Source organism: Scyliorhinus canicula, chromosome 2 (assembly GCF_902713615.1).
Source record: "Scyliorhinus canicula chromosome 2, sScyCan1.1, whole genome shotgun sequence".
NCBI lineage: Eukaryota > Metazoa > Chordata > Chondrichthyes > Carcharhiniformes > Scyliorhinidae > Scyliorhinus > Scyliorhinus canicula.
This window is the reverse complement of record NC_052147.1, coordinates 259,475,471-259,499,891: the sequence shown is the minus strand read 5'-3', so window position 1 is coordinate 259,499,891 and position 24,421 is coordinate 259,475,471. Positions and strand designations below refer to the sequence as shown.

Here is a 24,421-nt window from a genome sequence, read left to right as displayed (position 1 = left end):
AATTGCACGAAAGACTCAGATTGGTACAACTGTGGCTTTATTACAGTCAGATGCATGGCCTCCTGCTGCAGCTGGCGAAATGGCTGATCAGGAGGAGGCCATGCATATTTATACGACTCCTTGTGGGCGGAGCTAGCAGGCAGGGGCTACTGGTGAACCTGTAGTGCAGGTCCTACCTTACATCCCCTAATACAGGTGCACACAGTGGTTCACCACATTCACCCCCTGTTAAAAATGAGTCCGGCAGGGGTGGCGTGGAACTATATACAGATTTACAAATAATTTACAGAGGGGAGGGGGAAAAGATATATCTCCATCTTGTAGTCTGGTGTCCGTCAGAGGTTAAGTCTGTCCGGTGGTTTGACGGTTCGCTGGGAGCGACGTAGCGGTGGTGGCGATGTCGGTGCTGGTGGTGTCGGCGTCGACGACGTTGGTGCTGCCGGTGTTGGTGCTGGCCAGTAATTGGATGACTCCAGGAGCGTGCCAAAATCTTCCTCGTCCTCTAGCGTGGGCAGGGGAAGGAGGGATGGACCTGGTGGGGCTAATGCTGGGAGCGCCGGGGGAGGGGAGGGTGGCGCGTGGGTGGGGAAGTGTGTGGGAGTGGAACCTCAGGGAGCCAGGTCCCTGAGTGAGACCGTATCCTGGCGGCCGTCGGGGAACTCCACATAGGCATACTGGGGGTTGGCGTGGAGCAGGTGTACCCTGTCCACCAAGGGGTCCGCCTTCTGGAGTCGGACATGCCTACGTAGAAGAACCGGTCCTGGAGCTGCGAGCCAAGTCGGGAGCGACACCCCCGGATGTGGACTTCCTAGGGAAGGTAAAAACACGTTCATGGTGTGTGTTATTTGTGGCGGCGCACAGTAGAGACCATATGGAGTGCAGTGCATCCGGGAGGACCTGCTGCCAGCGAGCGGCTGGGAGGTTTCTGGACCGAAGGGCCAGCTGGACGGCCCTCCTAACCTTCCCGTTCTCCCTCTCTACCTGCCCGTTTCCCCGGGGATTATAACTGGTCGTCCTGCTGGAGGCGATACCCCTGCTGAGCAGGAACTGACACAGCTCATCGCTCATGAATGAGGATCCCCTGTCACTGTGGATGTAGTCGGGGAAACCGAACAGAGCGAAGATGGAGTTGAGGGCCTGTCGGGGACACAGAGGGAAAATTCAGAATGCCCAAATTACCTAACAGCACGTCTTTTTATACCTCAATTTGATCTCCACTCATTCTGCTAAAGTCTGGAGAGTCTGGGCCTAAACTGCTCAGTCTCTCTTTATAAGACTAACCCCTCATCTTTGCAATCAATCTAACGAACCTCCTCTGAATTGCCTCCAATGCCACTTTATTTCCTCAAATAAGGGGACCAAAACTGTGCAGTCCCACCAATGCCTTGCACAGTGGCATAAACATTTCCTTACCTTTATACTCTATTTCTAGAAATGCCAACTATCTATTCGCTTTCTTTGTTGGATTTTGGATTTGTTTCTTGTCACGTGTACCGAGGTACAGTGAAAAGTATTTTTCTACGAGCAGCTGAAACAGAACATTTAGTACATAAAAAGAAAAGAAAATACATAATAGGGCAACACAAGGTACACAATGTAAATACATAGACACCATCATCGGGTGCAGCACACCGGAGTGTAATATTAATCAGGTTAGTCCATAAGAGGGTCATTTAAGATTCTGGTGACAGCGGGGACAAAGCTGTTTTTGAATCTGTTTTTGTGTGTTCTCAGTCTTGTGTATCTCCAGCCCGATGGAAGAATTTGGAAGAGTGAGTAAGCCGGGTGGGAGGGGTCTTTGTTTATGCTACCCGCTTTCCCCAGGCAGCGGGAGGTGTAGATTGGATCAATGGATGGGAGGCAGGTCCGTGTGATGGACTGTGTTCACGACTCTCTGAAGTTTCTTGCGGTCTTGGGCCGAGCAGTTGCCATACCAGGCTGTGATGCAACCAGATAGGATGCTTTCTATGGTGCATCTGTAAAAGTTGGTCAGAGTCAGTGTGGAATTTCCTTAGTTTTCTGAGGAAGTAAAGGCACTATTGTGCTTTCTTGGTGGTAGCATCGACGTGGGTGGACCATGACAGATTGTTGGTGATGTGCACACATAGGAATTTGAAGCTGTCAACCATCTCCACCTCAGCCCCGTTGATGCTGACAGGAGTGTGTACAGTACTTTGCTTCCTGAAGTCAATGACCAGCTCTTTAGTTTTGCTGGCATTGAGGGATAGATTGTTGTCGTTACACCACTCCAGTAGGTTCTCTATCTCCTTCCTGTATTCTGACTCGTCATTGTTCGAGATCCAACCCACTATGGTCGTGTCGGCAGCAAACTTAAAAGTGGAGTTGGAATCAAATTTTGCCACGCAGTCGTGTGTGTAGTACCTGCTGTTCCTGCATGCTAGTTTTCTGTGACTCATGCACAAGGACACCCAGATCCCTCTACACATTTGCACCCTGAAAGACTTTCCCCATTTAGATTATAAGTTGCCTTTCTGTGGAAGGGAAGTTAAAGAGTTACCAATTTAGAAGCATGCTGGGAATATTGACTATATTTTAACACTGCTTTTGAGCAAAAATAAGTAGGTCAAATAATGTAAACTAAATACTGCTTAGTATTTTGTACTCGGCCTTATTATGATAAGTTGTTCTTCCGAAGGACAACAAAATGCGTACTCGAATTGTTTTTAAACCATGGGCAAAACATTCATATTTCCTCTGGTGTATGTTCCCAAGCTTTATCTCTTCAAAGTTGTTTATTTCACACTATAAATATAATGGTTTTTGACTGTATAACTCAAGAGTCCAGCGCACTAGCTTTTGCAGCTGGAACACTCTCTCTCCGCAAATATATTTGTGTAAATAAATTTCCTTAAATCGAACCTCGAGGAATTTGTCTTTATTATGATTTCCACGACACTTTCCATTTCAATTTCCCAAAATCCTGAGGGAAACATGCCAAAAGGCGTGAGAGTGAAAGACCAGGAGAAACCTCACAGAATTTCAGGACTTCAAAATATTTCATCAATCCTGTTGCACACTCTTAAAAATTCAGAGCTTGGGGCTGCCGTAGATATTTCTTTGATCAGCGTAATCCCATTACTATTAATAAAGAAGAGTACTTTGGATGTTTTTCTACATCCTCACATTACCTATCACATATCAGCTGTTGGTTAAAGCTGTCATCTGTAGGTCTACATTCTTAAGATTTCAGAGTTATCATAAATGAGATCTTGAAACTACACCTTAAACAAACATCATTTGTACAAAGGTCGGTCTATGACAATCAATTTATTCACAAAAGAAACTCTGACTGGGTGGGATATTATCCACTCAAAGGAGCAAAGGCAACTTACTTTTCAGAATGAAAATGTTATCTTCACTAAACTCATGCAATTTTGTGTCCCTGGCTTTATTAAGGTCAATCAATCACTGGTCGCAAAAAGGCTTCAGAAAATTGGATCTGATTAACGCAAGCTTTTACATGATTATTTATTCATATTATAAAACGTATTGCGGCAAAACTTTCTTCAATCACTTTATTCATGCCATTCATTTTGTTCATTGATACGTTGTGAAACATTTGTGAAATGGGCAGATCTCGGTGGAAGATTCAATCACCGTATTTCATCCACCACTCAAACTGTATACTTCGCCTGCCTTCTCTATCACACCTTCACTGAACCCTGAGTCCATGACCACAAGGTCACCACCCTCCCAGGTTCCTCCCTATCCAAACCCTAACTCCCCTCTTGGTATTCCTCAGTTGCTGGCAAGAGCTTTCAATTGTATAGTTCCATCATCCACTTCATGTTCACTACATCTCCCCGACATGCTGTTTCTTTTTTTTGCTGTTAAAACCTCAGAATATACTCTTTTCACTATCAATTCATCTATTGCACCCATATATGTGTAGTACCTTTGTATTCCAATAAAAGTATACACCAATGGAAGATGTAGTAATGATGAACAGCTGTGTGGCAGTGTTCATAGAATCATAGATAGAATCATAGAGTAGAAGAATAATAATAATCTTTATTGTCGCTAGTAGGCTTACATTAACACTGCAATGAAGTTACTATGAAAAGCCTCTAGTTGCCACATTCCGGCGCCTGTTCGGGTACACAGAGAGACAATTCAGAATGTCCAAATTACCTAACAGCAAGTCTTTCGGGACTTGTGGGAGGAAACCGGAGCACCCGGAGGAAACCGGAGCACCCGGAGGAAACCCAGGCAAACACAGGGAGAATGTGCAGACTCCGCACAATACAGTGACCCAAGCCGGGAATCGAACCTGGGACCCTGGAGCTGAGAAGCCACAGTGCTAACCACTGTGCTCCTGTGCCATGCTTAGAATTGTAGAATCATGGAATTCCTGCAGTACAGAAGGAGGCCATTCAGCCCATTGAGTCCGCACTGAACTTCTAAAAGAGCACCTGACCTAGGCCCAAACCCCTGCCTTAGTCCTGTAACCCCACCTAACCTTTAGACACTTCAGGCAATTTATCATGGTCAATCCACCAAACCTGCACATCTTTAGACTGTGGAAGGAAACCGGAGCACCCAGATGAAACCCATGCAGACATGGGGACAACGTGCAAACTCCACATAGGTCGGATTGAACCCGGGTCCCTGGCACTGTGAGGCAGCAGTGTTAGCTACTATGAAATGATTGTTAACAAATAATTAATTTGAAACTTTTTGGACAGGATTTTCAAAGCAGGAACTGGATGAATTCTGGGTTCCGACCCCATGCCGGATCTGTGTCACTCTCATGATGCTATTTTTAAATATAAATAGCTGATTGGGCGAGGCGTGCTCAGTATCCAATTAGAGGCGTCTTGCGCCTTCAGGAGCATTGTGCCCGACACCAGGAGCAAAAACAGGCATCACTCATGTTGGGGACTGAGGTGAGCTGGAAGCTCATGAAAAGGTCCAGAAAGATAAAGACTGTAAAGTGGTCATGGACCCCACGTCAGGGTACAGCACTCAGCCCAAAGCCAATTAATCACACAAATTTCACAAAGACAACACATAACGAAATAAACTACCTATTGCCTCAGCTCTGTCAGATATGCACTAAAGTAATTCAAGCTGTTCGGCCCCATCCAGAAAGAAAGACTGAAAATTCCATTCTATTCTGGATAGACCCTTTAACAAGTTCCTTAAAAGGCCAATTAAGTGATGGCGAGCGAGAGTTAGCCCTACTGCCTCACGGCGCCACGGTCCCAGGTTCGGTCCCAGCTCTGGGTCATTGTCTCTATGGAGCTTGCACATTCTCCCCATTTTTGCATGGGTTTCACCTCCATAACTCAAAGATGTGCAGGATAGGTGGATTGGCCACGCTAAATTGCCCCTTAATTGGAAAAAATGAATTGGGTACACTAAATTTATTTAAAAAAAGAAGTGATGGCGAGCAGGTTTCCCATTCCCAACCCCTACAGGCTGTGTCTGGGAATGCAATTTTAAAATTATGCCTTTATCATTAGCAATTCAAAATCCAACCCCTTGTAACAGTAAATCACATTTAAGCTTGCAGAATTGTTGATTTAACAATATTCTGTGAAGTTGTGGTAAAGTACAAATGACCAATCTTTAGCAATGCAAGAAAAAGATTGTAACGAAAACAAATGTTACTATTGTACATTTCCCAATATAGTGTTATAACATACAATAGCTGCAATACCTTGGTAACACTGCAAGTCATTCCTCCAAGCCCTTTGGTGCAAAAGTGCTTCTATGCACATATGCTGTATCACTACTATTCTTAACACAAACCTGAACATTCTAAAAAGGGTCATACAAGTGGGAAATCTTAAAATATTAGCTGAGTCATTGCGAAGTTGAGTTCAGACAATGAATGTTTCGTGGGTTGCCAGCTCTTGTTGAATCTATTCCTGAAGGTTTCCTCATATCTGCTACTGGTGTCTCAACACATTCGTTCTCACAGACCAGGGGCGGAATTCTCCGACGCCCCGCAGGGTCGGAGAATCGCCCGGGGCCGGCGTAAATCCCGACCCCGCCGTGGCCGGAATTCTTCGCCACCCGGGAATTGACGGGGGCGGGAATCACGCCCCGCCGATCGGCGTGCCCCCCCGCGGCGATTCTCCGGCCCGCAATGAGCCGAAGTCCCGCCGCTGACAGGCCAATCCCGCTGACGTGGTTTCAACCACCTATGGTGGCGGTGGGATTGGCGGCGCGAGCGGGCCCCCAGCGTCCTGGGGGGGGGGCGCGGGGCAATCAGACCCCGGCGGGTGCCCCCACGGTGGCCTGGCCCGCGATCGGGGCCCACCGGTCGGAAGGCGGGCCAGTGCCGTGGGGGCACTCTTTTTCTTCCGCCGCCGCCACGTCCTCCACCATGGCGGAGGCGGAAGAGAGCCCCCCTACCGCGCATGCAAAGGTGGTGACATCAGCGGCCGCTGACGCACCGGCACATGCGTGAACCGACGAAGGCCTTTCGGCCAGCCCCGACGACGGGCGGCGGGCGTCAAAGGCCGTTGGCGCCGGTTTTGCCACCAGTCGGCGTGGCGCCAACCACTCCGGCGTGGGCCTAGCCCCTAAAGGTGCGGAGAATTCCGCACCTTTGGGGAGGCCCGACGCCGGAGTGGTTGGTGCCACTCCGCTACGCCGGGACTCCCCGCCCCACCGCGTAGGGGAGAATCCCGGCCCCGTACCTTCCCTGCCCAATTGGAATGCAAACAGTACTTTTCAGTGCCTAATCACAGACTCTTGCTTATCAGCCAAACAGCCATTTGTTCCTTCCCTCCAATATCTTTAAAACTAAGAAACGGAAACCTTCTAAGAAAATGAAAACACAGGGTGGCATGTGGCGCAGTGGTTCGCACTGGGACTGCAGCGCTGAGGATCCGGGTTTGAATCCCGGCCCTGGGTCACTGCCGGATGGAGTTTGCACATGGAAAAAAAATGAAAATGAAATGAAACATTCTCCCCATGTCTGTATGGGTTTCAGCCCCACAACCCAAAGATGTGCAGGTGAGGTGGATTGGCCATGCGAAATTGCCCCTTAATTGGAAAAAAAAATAATTGGGTACTCTAAATTTATATATTAAAAAAAAGGAAATGAAAAGACCACACTTTTTTAAATACCCCAAGTGATTCAACCCACCCCCACCCACCCCAACATTCTTGCAGTTGCCTCCAGGACATTAATCTTTATTATCTGGGACCTCCAGGGTCCCAGAGGACTGGAGGGTTGGCAACATTGACTATTCCTCATTTTTGAGAAAGTCAGATTTCATGGATAAGTTGTTCCTTGTGTCACCATGAGGATGTTATCTATGAATAATTCCAATTCTTGAATCATTTCTCAGGTACTTCAATGGTATTTACTTTGTTTTAGGACTTTGGTCTCTGTTCACATTATCAAGAAAAAACACAATTCTGGGTCAAAACTATTGACCTCTTCCCAAAGGAATTACAGAAAGTTATGCTTCTGATTGGAGATGCAATGCTCATTTCTCTCACTACATTAAAGCAACAACGGTATTTGTAAAAAAATCAATTGTTATTTTCTATCCAGGGGTCTATGAAATAGAGGGACCTAATTGGTAAAAGATTAAAACCATTATAAATTGTCAACCATTCTGATGTAGGTTACACCAGGGGCTGTTTAGGGGCTGTTTAGCTCACAGGGCTAATCGCTGGCTTTGAAAGCAGACCAAGGCAAGCCAGCAGCATGGTTCGATTCCCGTAACAGCCTCCCCGAACAGGCGCCGGAATGTGGCGACTAGGGGCTTTTCACAGTAACTTCATTTGAAGCCTACTCGTGACAATAAGCGATTTTTATTTTCAGTGAAAGGTCATGACTTGCTTATTGCTTTATGGTTGCTGACTTACGTGCTATGTGCTTCCAGCATTTTCTGCGTTCATTTCCCCACTTCCGTAACTCGAACCTTGGAAACGTCTGGCCGTTTGCTTCTAAGCAGATTTTTCTGGAATCCCATCCAAAGACTTTTAAATTTTTTCCACTGCTAACAGGCCTGCATCTGTAACACAACCATGGAATGAGTCAGTGGACGAGATTCTCCGGATCGCCCATCCGTGTGTTTCTCGGGATCACGCCATTGGCTGGAGGCGGGATTCTATCCTCCCACCACATGGGATTTCCCATTAATGCCACCCCACCTCACCGCGAAACCCAATGCCGGGGGTGCGCTGTCAGTGGGGAAACTGAATCCCAACGACCGGAGAATTCCAGCCAGTATCTTCGATGACCCGCACTAAATCCCATTCACCCATTACCCTGATCCTTACTGGAAGAAGTCTTACAACATCAGGTTAAAACCCAACAGGTTTTAAAATGAAATGAAAATCGCTTATTGTCACAAGTAGGCTTCAAATGAAGTTACTGTGAAAAGCCCCTAGTCGCCACATTCCGGCGCCTGTTCGGGGAGGCTGGTACGGGAATTGAACCATGCTGCTGGCCTGCCTTGGTCAGCTTTCAAAGCCAGCGAATCACTAGCTTTCGGAGCGAATCGAGTGATTCGAAACAAATCTGTTGAACTTTAACCTGATGTTGAAAGACTTCTTTCTGTGCCCACCCCAGTCTAACAGAAGCATCTCCACATCATGGTTGGTCCCTACTGACAATGGCACTTGCAATTTAAAATGTACGTATTCATGGTTTAACCTCCCTCTTTCTGTAACCCTCAGTCCTCCAAGCCTCCCGGTACTTGCCTTAGCTCCACCAGTGGTGGCCATAACTTCACCCATCTCAGATCCAGAAGTACCCCACTAAATCTCTTTGCTTCTCCACCTCAGTAAAATACATCTCTTTGGCCTAGCATTAGAGTAAAAGCAAATACAAGGCAAATACTCTGCCTCAAGGATGTGACATCAGCAGAACTCGCCAGCAAGTGTTTTACTTTTTAGAAGAATGGAGACAGTTTGAAGCTAGAAGACTAGAGATAAGCTTTTTGGTGCAGGTAAGATCGAAATCTTAAAACAATGTTCTGTATACTGACTAACTGGATAGCAGTCTGTACTTGTAACTTGGAGTTAAGAGTTGTAATAGAATGCGCTCCCTGTGGTTGCTGTGTTAGAGAACTGTATTAGAGCTGTGTTAGAGCTGTGAGAGCATTATCAGAGGAAGATGCTCCTTCAACGGTTTCTCTGGGGTTGTACCCTCCATGCTTGAATCATGAATAAACTATTGTAACCTGTTCCTGGGTCTCCTGTGGTTAGTTGGAAGAAATCCATTGCAACAATTGATAAGTTTTAAATCAAGGAGTCCGAAACTTGCCAGTTAACTGTTCCCTGTTGCACTCCCTGTGGTAAAGCACCTACCAATTAGGTGTCCACTTGCCAACCAATCAGCACTCTCTTTGTATACAGTACAAATTGTTGTCCCTTTACTATCAGTATTGCAAACTGTTCTGCTAAGTGCAAGTCGGAAAACTTCAACCGCATATCTTTTTTTCAGCAAAACTCAGTATTTTGAGTTGGGCCCTCCTTTCAGAGTTTAAGATGCAATTTACTCCCAACAGCAAGTTGCTGCATTAAATTTAGGCTAGGACGTAATATGTAGGAGAATCGTACCTTAGAAAATCCAACAAACCCTGATTCTACAATAAAAGATACCAAAAGATAAACTAAATAGTCATATTCCTGGAAATGGTGCATTCACCTCCAGGGTTCAATATTTTCTCAAGTCTTCCTGCTTCTGGGCATCATTTCTTTGTAAAGCAATCAAGAAAGCAGTCTGCATGAGAGGAGTCTGAAAGTGCGCTATTCACCATCCAGATTGGCAGAATTGGCATCCTACGGGCAGGATTCTCCAGTCGCCAATGCCGTAATCACGTTCAGTGATTGGCCGGAGAATCTCCATTTGCAGCAAAATTGGGGGCCGTGCTGCTTTTGCGATACTCCGCCCCCTCAGAAATGGCCTGTTTGAAGAGTATGCCGCACGCCATATGGACAGCCTCAGGTCACCTAAGGCCTTCGCCCGATGCTCCGACCCCGATGGGCCAGGTTCCCAATGCCCGTGGGTCACTCATGCTATTTTCTTCCGTTAATCCAACATGGCGGCTGTGGACTGAGTCCAGCGCTGCCAAAGTCGGGGGGGGGGGGGCTTTGGCGGGGGCTGGGGGCACTGGTGGGGGTGGTCCGGGAGTGGCGAGGTGGGGGTTACTGGGGGACAGTATGTGGTAGGCCGGTACGTGTGCGGCCGGCACCATGATGCACAGCGTGCCCACTACAGGACACCACTGTGTGCATGCGCAGTCATGGACCCGCCAATTCTCCGCCATATCCGCAGCTAGAGCCAGATACTTTACGCTGTGTGCCTGCTAGCCCCCCACCAGATGGAGGATCGGCGCAGGTTTTGCACTGCCTTTTCTGGCGTAAAACACCATTGTTCCCACGCTGGCGTCAGTATTTAGTCTTCAAATTGGAGAATCCAGGTGTACATATTTTGCGGTAAATAATTCATTGTTAATCAGTTTGAATCTTACACCTTAGATCTTACACCTAATCTTACAGCTTAGCTAGCCTGAATGTGGCAGTAAACATGGGCATAAGTTTCAATTCGCAACTGATATTAGGTGCGGGATTCTCTGTCCCATCGCACTCGTTTTCAGGTGCGGCACGCCCCTGGCAGCTGTGGGATGCTCCATCCCGGCAGCCGGTCAATGGGGGACGAAATTCTCCGACCCCCCAACAGGGTCGGAGAATCGCCTGGGGCCACCGAAAATCCCGCCCCCTGCCATGGCAGAGATTCTCCGCCACCCGGGAAGTGGAGGTGGCGGGAATCTCGCCACTCCGATCAGAGAGGCCCCTGCAGTGATTCTCCGGCCCGGATGGGCCGAAGTCCCGCCGCTGGGAGGCCTCTCCCACCGCCGAGGTTTGAACCACCTCTGGAACGGCGGGATCAGCGGTGCGAGCAGGCCCCGGGGTCCTGGGGGGGGGGGCGATCGAACCCCGGGGGATGCCCCCACAGTGGCCTGGCCCGCGATCGGGGCCCCCCGCTCAGACTCCGGGCCAGTGCTCTGGGTGCACTATTTTCCTCCGCGGCCGCCACGGCCTCCGCCATGGCGGAAGCGGAAGAGAACCCCACATCGCGCATGCGCCGGCAGTGACGCCGGCTGGCCGCTGACGTCACTGCCGGCGCATGCGCCGACCGGCGAAAGCCTTTCGGCCAGCCCGTTGCCGAGGGCGCCGGTTTTTTGCACCAGTCTTCTGGTGCCAACCGCTCCGACGCGGGGCTGGCCCCCAAAGGTGGGGAGAATTCCCCACCTTTGGGGAGGCCCGACCCCTGAGTGGTTGGCGCCACTCCCCTACTCCGGGACCCTCGGTCACGCCGGGTAGGGGAGAATGCCGCCCGGGGTTTCCCATTGTGGGCACCCCCACATCGGCGGGAAATCAGTGGCCGTGAGCGCGCTGCCAGCGAATTGGAGGATCCTGCCGAGGGAGAATCCAGCCATAGATTTCTCAGGTTAAGCTTCTGTCATGGTAAAAGGAGTAGGAGTGAGGTGGAAAATGCCTGCACTCCAGCAGTTACTGCAAACACCAGCATGCACATACTGAGCTAAAATGACTTGTAATGTTCTGTGAAATTCTGGAAGGGATTTTTGCACCAGCAATGTGTTTCGCTGATGGAGGCGGCCCGCCAACGGGAACTGAGGGTCCCAACAGTTGACAGCACCCGTGCTGGGGAAACCCGTGCGCCGGCATGGGACCGGAATTTTGTGGCCGGCGTGAACAGGCAGTAAATCCCACCCTCTGTGTCGAGTCACTGAATTGGTGGTGGTGAGGGGGGAAGGGGGGGTGAATGGTGGTCTGTATTTTGATTCAAGCCTTAACCGACACAGCGCAGTAGAACATTCAGATAACAATGCCATGTCAGTTTTTAAAAGTCCCTGTGGGACTCAAGTGAATATTTTATATTGATTTTTAAATGACTAGAGCTGGAGTTTCAACCCCAACCGTATGTGTCACTACAGAATCCTGGATGAGTGCGTAATAAGTACAAAATGTCAAGCAGCATTAGACAATGCTTCAGTTCACTTCTGGCAACACAGTTGTTAATTAATAAGAGGATCACAGCTTCAGATTTGACTTTCCTTGGAACATTTCAAGCACTAATCCAAACTCTGGGTCGAAATGCAAAACGTAAACCGGGTAAACTTTTCTTACATTGTGTCATCAAGTGAGCTTTAAATTGAGGAGGGTTGTAACGGAGCAGATATGCTTCTTTCTCCAAAGTTAACCTCTGTGGAAATATACTACGCTACTAGGGTTGCCAACCCTAGTTGAACAGCTTCCTGACAATCTCATCACATGACCTCCAACCACCAAGCCTAGTAAAACGGTCCTTTTCTCACTCGACCAATTATTTATTGTGACTAATGTGGGAACGTTCAAAGAAAATGAAGGAAATGCATATTTTATTTTTGATTTCCGTTCTCCTGGGTTGCGCAGAGCAATGCCCAGGACATTAATCGTTAAATTCCTGGGGACTCTCGCACAAACCTGGAGGGTTGGTAACCCAGCTCAATCTCCATTTTGCAGTCGATGAATTCTGATTTACATTTTTTTAAAAAGACCGACAATAGCTTGCAACACACCTGATACCAAGAAATACAATTTGAAGGCATGTATACATTGACTTAATCACTTCAATAATCAATCGCACACCAGATTTACTACCAAAAATGAATCCTGATAAAATACCAATAGTAGTGCCAAGATACAGCCAGGTTTCTGTCAATGTTACACAGCTACTGACTGAACAGCCTACAAACGGTTCATATACCGCCTTCCAATTAGTGAGGGGAATAGGAGAAAGCACATCAATAACCTCCTCAGTCAACCTTACATCTCGCCTCTTTTAGTCATCGCTCCAACACCGCATTCAGGGGAAAAAAAACATTTACGGCTGAGCTGAGAACAATTATGCTGAGGTATCAACTTTCAAACAAACATTTTATTAACATGTTCCTGCATCAGCGAAAACCTACGTATCAAATATCAAAGTGTGAGACATTATGAGCATATCAATGTCCATACACTGGTGCAGGCAGGGCCTTTTTTTTTAAAATGCATAATGGTGCAGTTATTACAAAGCTCTGGTAGGAGTTTGCCCCTATTGTGCTGATTGCACAAAAGTGTTGAAAATTGCTGCTATGTTTAGGTGGATCCTTTTTCTCAATTGGCAAATAATGCAATCAATGAGTCTTACATTCTCATTACAAACACAAAGGATGCTACAACGTTGTTAACCCCCAGGGAGGAGAAGTTGAACTCGAACCCATTCTCTACGCAACAGTCTTGTAACTTTTGGAAGACTCTGTTTGACATGGCACAATCATGATATGCAACAAGCAACAAGATCCTGCACCCACAATTACGCTTTATTAAGAACGGACATCACTGGATTGGTTTGGAGTGTGTTATATCTGGGTGCTTTTAAAATTATTTGGCTTTTATTCTAATTTTACCAGAAAACTGAAATAAATCATTGAGCATCCATAGAATGCTTCTCATTTCTATACAATCTGGTAGTCTATTCTATTCATCTTTGATACCTGTGTAAGGGACCAAGATCTCACGCTGTATCTTATATATATATATATATAAAAACTGAGCAAAGATCCTTCAAATGGCTGAATCTAAGGGTGGCACGTTGGCGCAGTGGTTGGCGCTGATGCCTCACAGCACCGAGGACCCGGGTTCAATCCCAGCTCCGGGTCACTGTCCAGATGGAGTTTGCACATTCTCCCTGTGTCTGTGTGGGTCTCACCCCCCACAACCCAAACGATGTGCAGGGTAAGTGGATTGGCCATGCTAAATTGCCCCATAATTGAAAAAGAAAGAGTTGGGTACTTTAAATTTATTTTTAAAAATGACTGAAGCTGTGTCTCTCTGTGACCCCCTGAACAGTTGCCTGGCAGTACTGGGGAAACTTGCACATCGCTATCTCTGGGCAGCCACCTCCATGGGCTGCACAGGCTGAATTCAACGAGAGGTAGACAAAGGCCTTCTGCATTCATAACCCAGGCTGGTCAATAGGAGTCTGCTCGTCTGCTAAGACAAAGAGCCCCAAAACCTTCCTTTCAATTCTTAATGATTAAAACATTAAACTTTCTCAGGGACCCAGACGAGGGATACATATCCATTGTCAAAGACAGTATGGAGAAGTGGGAGTTATTTGACACGGCCTTCTGCTTGCAGTCAACAATAATATTTCCTTGCTGAACTAAAAAGCTCTGACTGCTATTTACCATCTGACTAGCAACCAAATAGAAAAGGAGCTCTGACCAGGTTGAACGCCTAGCCCCTTCTACACTGTTACTTCTGGGTATTCTGTACCATTGCCTCCAAGGCTGATTCATCTCGGTGTGTCTATCTTGTCAACCCGAGAGGAAAAGTGAATTTTACAGCATCTGTTTGCAGCCCAGTGACCTCCATGACTGGACCTGGATTCTGGACTCTGGAACCCACGTGAAACATTTCATTTCTCTATGTTCTCTGCACTGTTAAGCTTTCTTTTGTCTATCCCCTCTACTGTCTGAGTGTGGAGGCAACATTGTGACCCTCCTTTTGCATCTTGATTTTGTGCAAATAAACTAACCCTTTGTGGTCATCCTATCTTGAGATTTCTGTTGGGTTAATGCAAGCAGGGTAGCATGGTGGTTAGCATAAATGCTTCACAGCTCCAGGGTCCCAGGTTCGATTCCCGACTGGGTCACTGTCTGTGTGGAGTCTGCACGTCCTCACCCTGTGTGCGTGGGTTTCCTCCGGGTGCTCCGGTTTCCTCCCACAGTCCAAAGATGTGCGGGTTAGGTGGATTGGCCATGCTAAATTGCCCGTAGTGTCCTAATAAAAGTAAGGTTAAGGGGGGGTGGGGTTGTTCGGTTACGGGTATAAGGTGGATTTGTGGGTTTGAGTAGGGTGATCATGGCTCGGCACAACATTGAGGGCCGAAGGGCCTGTTCTGTGCTGTACTGTTCTATGTTCTATGTTCTAATAATAGAAACTTGGCTTGCATCAAAATAGAGATAACCTAGTTGAGTGGTGCAACAACAACAATCTCTCCCTCAATGTCAGCAAAACTAAAAAGCTGATCATTGACTTCAGGAAGCAAAGCACTGTACACACCCCTATTTGCATCAACGGGGCCGAGGTGGAGATGGTTGAGAGCTTCAAATTCCTTGGTCTGCACATCACCAAACATCTGTCCTGGTCCACCCACGTCGACGCTACGACCAAGAAAGCACAACAGCACTATACTTCCTCAGGAAACTAAGGAAATTTGGCATGTCCACATTGACTCGTACCAACTTTTACAGGTGCACCATAGAGAACATCCTATCTGACTGCATCACAGCCTGGTATGGCAACAGCTCGACCCAAGATCGCAAGAAACTACAGAGTCGTGAACACCGCCCAATGCATCACATGAACCCGCCTCCCATCCATTGACTCTGTCTACACCTACCGCTGCCTTGGGAAAGTGGGCAGCATAAACACAGACTCCTCCCACCCGGCTTACTCAGTCTTCCAACCTCTTCCATCGGGCAAGAGAAGTTTGAGAACACACACTAACAGATTCAAAAACAGCTTCTTCCCCACTATTACCTGAGTCCGAAACGGCCCTCTTATGAACTGATGGACTGATCTGGGGAGAAATTCTCCGACCCCCAGCAGGGTCGGAGAATCGCCTGGGGCCGCTGAAAATCCCGCCCCCGCCGTGGCAGAGATTCTCTGCCACCCGGGAAGTGGTGGTGGCGGGAATCTCGCCACTCCGATCGGAGAGGCCCCTGCGGTGATTCTCCGGCCCGGATGGGCCGAAGTCCCGCCGCTGGGAGGCCTCTCCCGCCGCCGAGGTTTGAACCACATCTGGAACGGCGGGATCAGCGGCCGCTGACGTCACTGCCAGCGCATGCGCCGACCGGCGAAAGCCTTTCGGCCAGCCCCGCTGCCGGGGGCGCCGGTTTTTTGCGCCAGTCTTCCGGTGCAAACCACACCGGCGCGGGGCTGGCCCCCAAAGGTGGGGAGAATTCCCCACCTTTGGGGAGGCCCGACCCCTGAGTGGTTGGCGCTACTCCCCTACGCCGGCACCCTCCGTCACGCGGGTAGGGGAGAATGCCGCCCCTGATCTCTTCACACATCTTCTCTACTGAGTAGTACTACACTCCTGCATGCTTCATCCGATGCCTGTGTCTATGTATTTACATTGTGTATTTTATGTTTGCCTTATTTTGTATTTTCTTTTCATGTACAGAATGATCTGTCTGAGCTGCACGCAGAACAATACTTTTCACTGTACCTTGGTACACTTGACAATAAACCAATCCAATCCAAACTGAGGAATTGGGAAAAAGGCTGCCACTTATAACATGGGAAACAAATCAAAAGGACCTTTCTGTTTAAGGATTGGTGGTGAGAAGAGAACGTAGTGCTGTTTAAATTTATCCCCCTCCCATCCGTAACACCTGACTAAATGAATCATATTTATTTTTTCTGTTCCCTGTCCCTGTCTTTGTCCCTGCCTCGGACACTCTTCTGTGACTCTCTCTGCCTCCGCCTAGTGTTCTGCTCCTTGGGACATCTTCCCTTGGGAAAGGCACTTCAGGTCTCCTGGCCCTCAATTCCACACCGCTTCACTTCTTGGTTTCTGCAGAGGCAAACAGGACCATTCCCTGATCTAAAGAACGTAAAAGACGCAAACCACGTATGTGTGGTCATTTCCCAGCTAGTGCATGTGCAGAAGGCCTGAGGCCCAATGGGAACTGACCTCTATGGTTACGTATTTGAGTTTTGTAACATAAGGCAAAGTGCCCTTTCCAGGTATCAGGTGAGTGGAGCTTCTCTGAACTGTTCCCATACATTTATATCCTTACTTAAATAAGGAGACAAAAACTGCACACAGTCCTCCAAATGTGGTCACACCAACACCCTGTACAGCAATAGCAAAGCATCCCAATTTTTATATTCCATAAACCTGCCACCACAATGGGAGGTAAATCTTGGCTTTAATTCAGAGAATGATGCTCCAAATCACGATAGCACAGTGGTTAGTATGGTTACTTCACAGCTCCAGGGTCCCAGGTTCGATTCTCAGCTTGGGTGCGGAGTCTGCATGTTCTCCCTGTGTCTAGGTGGGTTTCCTCCGGTGTTCCGGTTTCCTCTCGCAAGTTCCAAAAGACGTGCTGTTAGGTAATTTGGACATTCTGAATTCTCCCTCTGTGTACCCGAACAGGCGCCGGAATGTGGCAACCAGCGGCTTTTCACAGTAACTTCTTTGCAGTGTTAAAGTAAGCTTACTTGTGACAATAAAGATTATTATTATTATTATTCTTTGTGAAGTTACTAAAATAATTCATTATTATTAGTGTTGATGTTATTTAAATATACTAATGCAGAAAATGGAAAATGTGTCGTGACTTAGCCTAGCAACAACTGTAAACAAAGTAACAGCTGTAAACAAAGTAAACAAAAATAATAGGATGAGATGTCCAGCAACAGGTAGAAATCTGCCTGGAGACAGCAGTAGCGAATATTAATAAAGCTCCATGAGATGCATCTAATCCCAGTAACGGGTTTCGAAGGCAGTTTTGATAAAAATCAGATGTGAATGGCTTATGAGGAGACAACAACTTATAGACATTTGGGAAGATCAATGGGATGTACATAGCTAATGTATAGTCAAGGAAGATGATGGGGCAGCCAGCCGGATACACAAAAATCATAATCAAAGAGGAACAAAGGTACAATTGGCCAGACGATCAGAAGCCAGGAAGACAGTTGACACGTATTAGCCACAGATCAGACAAGCCAGTTTTCCAGCTGGAAGCCAAGAAGCCAGTTTACATCAAACAAGCTTCCAGGTCTCAGAGTTAAGGCAGTGCAGAAAATGGCAATTTTCAATGACTTCGCTGGACCTGGAAAAGACGTTTCCCTGGCCTGAGTCCTGTATTGTGTTGTAACTATAAGCTGCTAATGAATTTTAATGTTGTTTGGAGAACAGGGGAAGTCTTAAAGAGCTCAAGGATCATAGGTATATTTTTAAATACGGGTTACGTTCTACCTAAACTGTGTATGTATTTGATAATTCGTATACCGTAATGGTTTGAGAGTAGAGTAATCCTGTTCATGTGTATATGTTTTTTCTTTACTTTAATAAATAGTATTTAATAATTGTTACACCGGGTCCTCGGATTTCCTCCCACGGTCCAGGGATGTGCAGGTTAGGTGGATTGGCCATGCTAAATTACCCTTAAGTGTCCAAAAAAAGGTTACGTGGGGTTACTGGATTACGGGGATAGGGTGGAGGTGTGGGCTTAGGTAGGGTATTCTTTCCAAGGGACGGAGCAGACTCGATGGACCAAATGGCCTCCTTCTGCACTGTAAATTCTATGATTCAATGGCTGGGCTGTTTATTCTCACTAAAGTTTCACTTATCTCCTCAACCCAAAACAAAACAAAACCATACACCCTGACAGCTCACAGGTGGGTCCTGTTGGGTGGAGGTCAGCTTCTCTACCCTGTGCCTCAGTGTAGCCTGGGGACCTGATGGAGCTTCTGTATTTGGAGAAGGTTACGTTGCCTTAAAGGGGGGCGTCGGAGGGGTCCCACAAGAGATGTTGTTTTATTCTATACTTTAAAGAGTTGGTTACCGTCAGCTGCTAAGGGGAGGGGGTGATCGGGGGGGTGCAGGGCGTAGGTGTGGGAAGGGTTTCTTTGCGTTATTGGTGGATGGAGTGAAGGGGGATTTAGCTCAGTGGGCTAGACAGCTGACTTGTAATGCAGAACAAGGCTAGCAGCGCAGTTTCAATTCCCGTACCAGGCGCCAGAATGTGGCGACTAGGGGCTTTTCACAGTAACTTCATACTTGTGACAATAAAAAGATTATTATTATTTCTGTTGTTCTTGATATTTTACATTGTTTTGATTTATGTTAAAATGTTAAAAGCCGAACACTAAGGGAATCAAGAGTGCATTATTCTGTCTTTGGTTTAGCATGTAGTAGTTGTGGTCCTCATAGGCCAACAATAAAACAGACTAACATATACTGTGAGCAAACCTGTTTTTTTTTAACATGATGCTAACTCCATGTCTCTGCACGAGGCTCTACATGGAATTATCTTTCTCCACATTCTGTAATAATGTGATCCTACATCACTCACTATCGTCGGCATTTTCCACCCCTGTTTGCGTTGAGCGGGTTCGGCGACAGAGCGGGAAATACCACAAGGCCAAAGATGTGTTTCACAACAACATCAAACCAGGAATTAGTTGTCTCCCCACCCCCCCCCCCCCCCCCCCCCCCCCCCCCCCGCCAATCAATAGCTGGCCACATTTTCTAATGTTCAGCATCAGAAACCTCACTGTAATAAATTAAGATATCATTCTCAGTCTTGTATGCTGGAATCATCCCCCCACAGCGGCATGTCCGAATGGCGTGATGCACGACTGGACAGAAGATGTACACCCGATGAGCAACACTCCTGCAGGATCTCAAAGATTAGTGCAACACTCAGGGGGGAAGGAGGAAGAGGGTAGTGCCAGGGCAGTGCCGGCTTGATACCAGGGTAGTGCCAGCTTTGTGAAGATTGTTTCCTGTTTTGCTATGATCTTATTGAATGGGACCATATGTCCTTGTCCTGCCTCTGTTTCTTACGTTTTTATATTCTTATCTCCCTTACACACATATCCTACCAATCTATAAGGATAATTAAAATCTGGTTTTATTATCAATTTAAAAGTCCCGAATAATCTGTTGTACATATCCTGGCACAATACTCTGATCAAACACTAGATCATCCTGATGAACCCTGAGAAATACCACGGGGGAATCTGCCAATTCCAAGATGTTATTTGGGCTATGGAGGGTCCCAGGACATGAACAAACACTCCTGGTCTTCTAGACACCTCAGAATGCAATATAAAGAACAAAGAACAATACAGCACAGAAATAGGCCCTTCGGCCCTCCAAACCTGTACTGGTGGTGATATCACTCTTTGCCAAAACCCCCAGTACTTCCTAGTACTGTATCCCTCTATACCCATCCTATCCAAGTATTTGTCGAGATGCCTTTTGAACTCTATTAATGTATCTGCTCCACAATCTCTCCTGGCATCACATTCCTCTATGTGAAAAACCTGCCTCGCACATCTCCTCTAAACTTTGCCCCACGGACCTTAAACCTATGTACCCTTTGGAACTTAAGGGCAAGTGGGAGGAGGAGCTAGGCAGGGAGCTGGATGGGGGCCTGTGGGCTGATGCCCTAAGCAGGGTTAATTCCTCCTCATCATTTGCCAGGCTTAGCTTAATTCAGTTCAAGGTGGTCCATCGAGCACACATGACGGCAGCGAGAATGGGAAAGTTCTTTGGGGTTGAGGATAGATGTGCGAGATGTGCAGGAAGCCCAGCGAACCATGTCCATACATTCTGGGCATATCCGGCTCTCAAAGGATTCTGGCAGGGATCCGCTAAGGCAATGTCCAAATTCCTAAACACCCGTGTAGTGCCAAGTCCAGAGATAGCGACCGTTGGTATGTCAGACGACCCGGGAGTTCAGGAAGCGAAAGACGTCGATGTTCTGGCCTTTGCCTCCCTGGTAGCCCGGAGTCAGATCCTTTTAATGTGGAGAGTCTCAAAACCCCTTAGTGTGGAGACCTGGGTTGGTGACATGGCTAGGTTTCTCAGTCTTAAGAAAATAAAGTTTGCCTTGAGAGGGTCCATGATGGGGTTCTCTCGGAGTGGCAGCCGTTCCTCGAATTTCTAGGAGAGCATTAAAATGTCAGCAGCAACAGCAATCCAGGGGGGTGGGGAAGGGGGGGGAATGTTTGCTTATTGCATATTCTTTTTTATATAATGTTAACGTTCACCTTGTTTTGTTAAATGGTGTTAATGGTTACATAAAAATTTTGTTTCGATAAAAACCTGAATAAAAATAATTTTTTTAAAGACCTATGTACCCTGGTGACTGACCCCTCCACTCTGGGAAAGAGTGCCTGCCCATCCACTCTATCCATGCCCCTCATAACCTTGTAAACCTCGATCAAGTCACCTCTCAACCTCCGTCATTCTAATGAAAACAGTCAGAGTCTATTCAGCCTTTCCGCATAGCTAACACCCTCCTAACAGGCAACATTCTGACAAACCTCCTCTGTACCCTCTCCAAAGCCTCCACATCCTTCTGGTAGTGTGGCAACCTGAATTGTGTGCAATATTCTAAGTTCGGCCGTACCAAGGTTCTATACAGCTGTAGCATGACTTGCCAGTTTGTATACTCGATGCCCCGTCCAATGAAAGCAAGCATTCCATATGCTTTCTTGACTACCTTGTCCACTTGTGTTGCCGTTATCAAAGACCTGTGGAGCTGCACGCCGAGATATCTCTAACTTTCTATATTCCTGGGAGTTTTGCCATTTACAGTGTATTTCCCCTCTATGTTAGACCTACCAAAATGCATTACCTCACATTTTTCTGGATTAAACTCCATTTGCCACTTCTCTGCCCATGTCTCCAACCTATTTATGTACTGCTGTATCCTCTGACAATCTAAAACACTATCTGCCACTCCACCAACCATGGTGTCATCCACAGACTTACTAATCAGACCAGCTACAATTTCCTCCAAATCGTTTAGTATACTACAAACAACAGAGGCCCCAGCACAGGTCACTGTGGAATACCACTAGTCACAGCCTTCCATTCAGAAAGACACCCTTCTACTGCTACCCTCTGCCTTCTGTCACCGAGTCAGTTCTGTATCCATCTTGCCACCTCACCTCTGATCATGTGTAACATCACCTTCTGTACCAGTCTGCCATGAGGCACCTTGTCAAAGGCTTTACTGAAGTCCATGTAAACAACATCCACTGCCCTCCCCACATCAATCATCTTTGTCACCTCCTCAAAAAAACTCAATCAAGTTAGTGAGGCATGAACTCTCCTTCACAAAACCAATGAAATGCCAAAAGTACACATATTGTGAAAAAACAGAGTTGCAGTGTTGTACATTCAAAACATAATCTCACGATACATTTTAAAAAAATGTTTTTTATTGAGTTTTCATATTTTATATTGAACAAATAACAAATTATTAGAGAGAGAAAAAAAAAACACGCAAAAATTAACATGTATATTTACAGGTAAGCATCTTCGTAATAACAACTGTGGCCGCCCCCTTTAGCCGGCGTACATATTTTACATTCCCCAATATGGCCGAGGCACATGTTTATAGGCATTTATTTACAGTTTGGTTTTGGGCCTTAGCTAGCCATCAAACCCCCATAACGAACCTGTAGCCCCCCCCCCCAACCCGGCTACCTTCCCCCGATTCCCATCCATTTCCCCCTGATTCTTGACCACCCGACTATTCTTCCTCTTGTACGTTGGCCACAAACAGGTCCCGGAAAAATTGCATGAATGGCTCCCACGTTCTGTGGAAGCCGTCGTCCGACCCTCGGATAGCGAATTTGATTTTCTCCATTTGGAGAGATTCCGAGAGGTCGGACAGCCAGTCTGCAGCTCTGGGCGGTGCTGCTGACCGCCAGCCAAACAGGATTCTACGGTGGGCGATCAGGGAGGCAAAGGCAAGGGCGTCCACCCTCCTCCCCAGGAATAGCTCTGGCTGGTCTGAAACCCCGAAGACTGCTGTTCGAGGTAAGCTGTCTACCTTTGACGAAGCCCGTCTGGTCCTCTGTGACCACCTCAGGTACACAGTCTTCTAGCCTTTTGGCTAGGATTTTGGCCAGTATTTTGGGGTCTGCGTTCAGCAGAGATATGGGTTTGTATGACCCACATTCCGTTGGGTCTTTGTCTTTCTTAGGTATCAGCGAGATTGAGGCCTGTGCTAACGTGGGTGGCAGTGTGCCCCTAGCTAACGAGTCTGTGAACATCTACCGCAGGTGCGGGGCCAGAGCTGTCGCAAATTTTTTGTAGAGGTCCGCCGGGAATTCGTAGAAGTCCGCCGGGAATATCTCACGATGCATGACCAGCAACAGCACTCCTTAACAACACAACAAATTTTGAAAGCAGTCAGCATAGTTGAGACCATGGCCGGGATTCTCCCCTGCCCGGCGGGGCGGTGGGTCCCGGCGTAGCGGAGTGGCGCCAACCACTACGGCATCGGGCCTCCCCAATTCTCCGCACCTTTAGGGGCTAGGCCCGCGCTGGAGTGGTTGGCGCCACGCCGAATGGCGGAAAAACCGGCGCCAATGGCCTTGCCATTGCCTTCGCCGGTTCACGCATGCGCCAATGCGTCAGTGGCCGCTGACGTCACCACCGGCGCATGCGCGCTAGGGGGGGTCTCTTCCGCCCCCGCCATGGTGGAGGCCATGGCGACGGCGGAAGAAAAAGAGTGCCCCCACGGCACTGGCCCGCCTGCCGATCGCGTGCCAGGCCACCATGGGGGCACCCCCCGGGGTCCAATCGCCCCACCCCCCCCCCCCCCCCCACCCCCAGGACCCCGGGGGCCCGCATGCGCCGCTACTCCCGCTGGCACCAGAGGTTCTCCAATTCCCGCCGGCAGGAGAGGCCTGTCAGCGGTGGGACTTCGGCCCATTGCGGGCCGGAGGATCGCCGCGGGGGGCACGCCGATCGGTGCGGCATGATTCCCGCTCCCGCTGATTCCCGGGTGGCGGAGAATTGCGGCGGCCCCGGGCAATTCTCCGACCCTGCAGGAGGTCGGAGAATTCCGCCCCATATCTGAGAACTTACATTACAAAATGCAACACGTGGAGCTGAAGACGGAAGGTCTGAGTAGCACCATTGCGAGAGGGGTAATAAATTTAGGACATTCCTGCTGAAAAAAGACTGTCATTTTGTGGCTAAACTTGACACATTTTATATACTTTATCACCCCCTCCTCCAACCACACTGAGCAATGAAGTAACCAAAGAAAAGGAATACGATTCCAAGTTTTCATTTCACTAACAGGTGTATGCAGTCATTCACTAATCCACACAGTGATCAGAATATAAATTCCACCCAGGAACATTACTGAGACTGGTTATCCGATGTGATGCAGGTCCGATCTAATCTCTGAATCAGTTCACTGCATACACACAATGCGAGCCCCTATTAAGGCTTCAAGTGTTTAGCATTAAGTAATCAGAGTCTAGGGCAGAAGGTTTCAGCAACATCATTACATGAGGGTAAGAAATGAGGGTCAGAGCATTTAGAAGCCAACGTTGCATGCACTATGCCCCTCAAATAGAGATCCAACTATCAGATCATTTTTTGGGTGTTTTTTTTCCCTCTTCAATAAAGTGCTTTGTGCGAGGCTGTGGAAAGAAACGTAGCTTTGCTCAGTTCTGTTACTGCTGGAACAAACACAAAAGGCTCATGTATCACTGCTGGAATTCCACTGCCTTTGGTGGCACCTTTACAAACGCAGTCCGATTCCCACATGGCAGCATTCGCTGTTGGACCACAGAGCACAAATTAACA

General features: G+C 47.7%; 1 protein-coding gene across 3 annotated transcripts in view; it reads right to left on the bottom strand.

Moving 5' to 3' along the window:
• The window catches only part of lypd6b (LY6/PLAUR domain containing 6B), a 198,031-nt gene that overhangs the window by 95,516 nt on the left and 78,094 nt on the right, over window positions 1-24,421 (bottom strand). For 2 of the 3 annotated variants that reach the window (XM_038789985.1, XM_038789987.1), the window contains exon 2: window positions 7,855-8,003. The exons of the other annotated variant lie outside the window; for it this stretch is intronic. The gene's annotated coding sequence lies outside the window, so the exon portion shown is untranslated. The remainder of the gene's footprint in view (window positions 1-7,854; window positions 8,004-24,421) is intronic. 3 annotated transcript variants of the gene reach the window in all.